Source organism: Oncorhynchus nerka, linkage group LG7 (genome assembly GCF_034236695.1).
Source record: "Oncorhynchus nerka isolate Pitt River linkage group LG7, Oner_Uvic_2.0, whole genome shotgun sequence".
NCBI classification, from domain to species: Eukaryota; Metazoa; Chordata; class Actinopteri; order Salmoniformes; family Salmonidae; genus Oncorhynchus; species Oncorhynchus nerka.
In genome coordinates, this window is record NC_088402.1 from 6,650,572 (window position 1) to 6,654,541 (window position 3,970).

Here is a 3,970-nt window from a genome sequence, read left to right on the forward strand (position 1 = left end):
AATAGACTATAGAGTAAAATAGACTATAATATAATAGAGTAGACTAGAGTAGAATAGACTATAGAGTAAAATAGACTATAATATAATAGAGTAGACTAGAGTAGACTATAGAGTAAAATAGACTATAATATAATAGAGTAGAATAGACTATAATATAGTAGAGTAGAGTAGACTGGAGTAGAGTAGACTAGAGTAGAATAGACTATAGAGTAAAATAGACTATAATATAATAGAGTAGACTAGAGTAGAATAGACTATAATATAGTAGACTAGACTAGACTAGACTATAGAGTAAAATAGACTATAATATAATAGAGTAGAATAGAGTAGAATAGACACTAGGCCAAACACCCACACCCAATCTGATCAGCACCCACCAGGCCAACACCCAATCTGATCAGCACCCACCAGGCCAACACCCACCAGGCCAACACCCACCAGGCCAACACCCACCAGGCCAACACCCAATCTGATCAGCACCCACCAGGCCAACACCCACCAGGCCAACACCCACCAGGCTAACACCCACCAGGCCAACACCCAATCTGATCAGCACCCACCAGGCCAACACCCACCAGGCCAACACCCACCAGCCAACACCCACCAGGCCAACACCCACCATGCCAACACCCAATCTGATCAGCACCCACCAGGCCAACACCCACCAGGCCAACACCCACCAGGCCAACACCCACCATGCCAACACCCACCATGCCAACACCCAATCTGATCAGCACCCACCAGGCCAACACCCAATCTGATCAGCACCCACCAGGCCAACACCCACCAGGCCAACACCCACCACCAGGCCAACACCCACCAGGCCAACACCCAATCTGATCAGCACCCACCAGGCCAACACCCACCAGGCCAACACCCACCAGGCCAACACCCAATCTGATCAGCACCCACCAGGCCAACACCCACCAGGCCAACACCCACCAGGCCAACACCCAATCTGATCAGCACCCACCAGGCCAACACCCAATCTGATCAGCACCCACCAGGCCAACACCCAATCTGATCAGCACCCCTGCTTGTCTAGGGGTTTTGTATGTTTATGTGGCTGTGTCCTTTCTAGGTAGTTTGTATGTCTATCGTTGCCTAGATTGGTTCTCAATTAGAGGCAGCTGTCTATTGTTGTCTCTGATTGGGAACCATATTTAGGCAGCCATGTTCTGTGGGTACTTTGTGGGTGGTTGTTTACTTGTGTGTGTTTGTTTCACCACACGGTACTGGTTCAGTTATTCACGGTTCGTTTATTGTTTTGTAGTGTTTTGGTTTATTTCATTAAAAAAAAACTATGGACACTTACCACGCTGCATGTTGGTCCGATCCCTGCTACACCTCTTCCTCCTCTTCAGACGAAGAGGAGGAAATCAGCCGTCACGGCACAGGGTGGCTGTAGAGTTCAACACTCAATGTCCTGTCTTTTGTATTTTTCATAGCCTGAGAGAGAGAGGAGGGAGAGAGAGAGAGACAGAGAGAGAGAGAGAGAGGAGGGAGAGAGAGAGAGAGGAGAGAGAGATAGAGAGAGGAGGGAGAGAGAGAGAGAGAGAGACAGAGAGAGAGAGAGAGAGAGAGGAGGGAGAGAGAGGGAGAGAGAGAGACAGAGAGAGAGAGAGAGGGAGAGAGAGAGACAGAGAGAGAGAGAGAGAGAGAGAGAGAGACAGAGACAGAGAGAGAGAGAGATAGAGAGAGAGACAGAGAGAGAGAGAGAGAGAGAGAGAGAGAGAGAGGGAGAGAGAGAGACAGAGAGAGAGAGAGAGAGAGACAGAGAGAGAGAGAGAGACAGAGAGAGACAGAGAGAGAGAGAGAGAGAGAGAGAGAGAGAGAGACAGACAGAGACAGAGAGAGATAGAGAGAGAGACAGAGAAAGAGAGAGAGAGAGAGGAGAGAGGGAGAGAGAGAGACAGAGAGAGAGAGAGAGAGAGACAGAGAGAGACAGAGAGAGAGAGAGACAGAGAGAGAGAGAGAGACAGAGACAGAGAGAGAGAGAGAGAGACAGAGAGAGAGAGAGAGAGAGAGACAGAGACAGAGACAGAGAGAGAGAGAGAGAGAGAGAGAGAGAGAGAGAGAGAGAGAGAGAGAGAGAGAGAGAGACAGAGACAGAGAGAGAGAGAGAGAGAGAGAGAGAGAGATAATAATATATTACCTAAAGTTATCCCAGATGCACACTATGTAACACATTTATATTAATAGTTGCCTGAAATTGAATGTCATTGTCTTTCAGAAATGTAGCAATACCAAATGTTGAAACGTTGTTAAATATTTGTTACTTTTGGTATACATTGAGTGAAAGGGTATACACACTTAAATAATAGATCATCACTCACACACACAGCCCTGTCTTCATAGTTGTTCATAGTTTATTATCTTAGTTTGTCATATCCAATAAATGTCGTTCCACTTCATGTTTGTGTCCCACTTGTTGTTGATTCTTCACAAAAAAATACAGTTTTATATCTTTATGTTTGAAGCCTGAAATGTGGCAAAAGGTTGCAAAGTTCAAGGGGGCCGAATACTTTCGCAAGGCACTGTATATAGAGAGTTGAAGGTTGAATATATTATTATATTATTATTATTACCTGCTAGATCTACTGTCTCTATTATATTATGACAGACCAACTAGATCTACTGTCTCTTTTATATTATGACAGACCAGCTAGATCTACTGTCTCTTTTATATTATGACAGACCAACTAGATCTACTGTCTCTATTATATTATGACAGACCAGCTAGATCTACTGTCTCTATTATATTATGACAGACCAGCTAGATCTACTGTCTCTATTATATTATGACAGACCAGCAAGATCTACTGCCTCTATTATATTATGACAGACCAACTAGATCTACTGTCTTTATTATATTACAACAGACCAGCTGTATCTACTGTCTCCCTTTCACTTTGGCCCTTGATGTGGTCCTGCCCTCTCCTCAAGAGCCTCAAATAGGCTATTTCATGTGGGTTGAAGTGGGGCGGCATCTCACATTTCATAACATTACATGTTTAAAATTCTAAAAAAAAAATAATAATTTTAAAATCACAAATAATATTTTATATTATTAATTTCAAACAAGGGCATTAGCATGATAAGAACTTACCAGTCCAAAACGATGTCCTCTCCCATTCAAAATATATTCCTCCACAATCACTAAATTAATCGTCCTACAAGAATCTCTGTCTCACTTTCCCAATCAATTTCTTCTAAAATTGTGTGTACATCTGTATATCTAGACTTACATTTAGCTTTCCCTGACTTAGTCGCCATACTGATTGATATATAAACAGCTGAATCTGCGCGTTTACCAAACAATGCAGGGTGTAATATGTGTTTCTCCTTCCAGTAAGAAACTTCAATAGCGAATGACTCTCTTTACGCTGGAGCTTACTACATGGGTTGGTCTTGCAACACATAAACATGACCTATTGCTGTTTAGCTCAGCTCATTGGCTATCTACCCAGCTAGATTTCAAGACGATCAGTGGTCATTGGGTTAAAAGACAGTCAATCAACGAAACAGCGGACAAATCATTGGTGCACAATGATGTCATGACTTGTTGTCTTCAAATCGGTTTCTTTCAGTCAATACATCCCGCGAAATGGCCCATCAGGTTTGATTGTGTTACAAACAAACCAGTTGATTGCAGTGAAACCAAACATGACTGGAAAAGTCACGTTCTGTGTGGGTTATTTACCTGGAATGTGTCGTCGAAAATGGAATGAGACGGAATTCACGACACAAGCGGTTCACAATGTTTCGTGTTAGGCTATAAAAACTGATTTTATCAAACAAAGGATCATTCATTGTGTAACAATGAGCATTGGAATTGCAACAGATGAAGATCGCCATCTCTGATAGGAGTTATTTATGTTTAAACTGTGTTTTCCTGAAATGATCTTAGAGGCAACACAGGTGCCAAACAACTCTCTGTCCTTGTACTGTTAGATGTAAGTGCTGCATT

At 42.9% G+C, this 3,970-nt stretch overlaps 1 long non-coding RNA gene across 1 annotated transcript in view; it reads right to left on the reverse strand.

Annotated features, from left to right (window-relative positions):
- LOC135572405 (uncharacterized) overlaps positions 1-3,350 on the reverse strand; it is a 9,337-nt gene extending 5,987 nt beyond the window's left edge. The window contains exons 1-2 of the long non-coding RNA XR_010464256.1: positions 3,110-3,350; positions 1,316-1,449 (exon numbers count right to left, since the gene is read on the reverse strand). This is a non-coding gene — a long non-coding RNA (uncharacterized LOC135572405). The remainder of the gene's footprint in view (positions 1-1,315; positions 1,450-3,109) is intronic.
- Between the last annotated feature and the right edge of the window lie 620 nt (positions 3,351-3,970).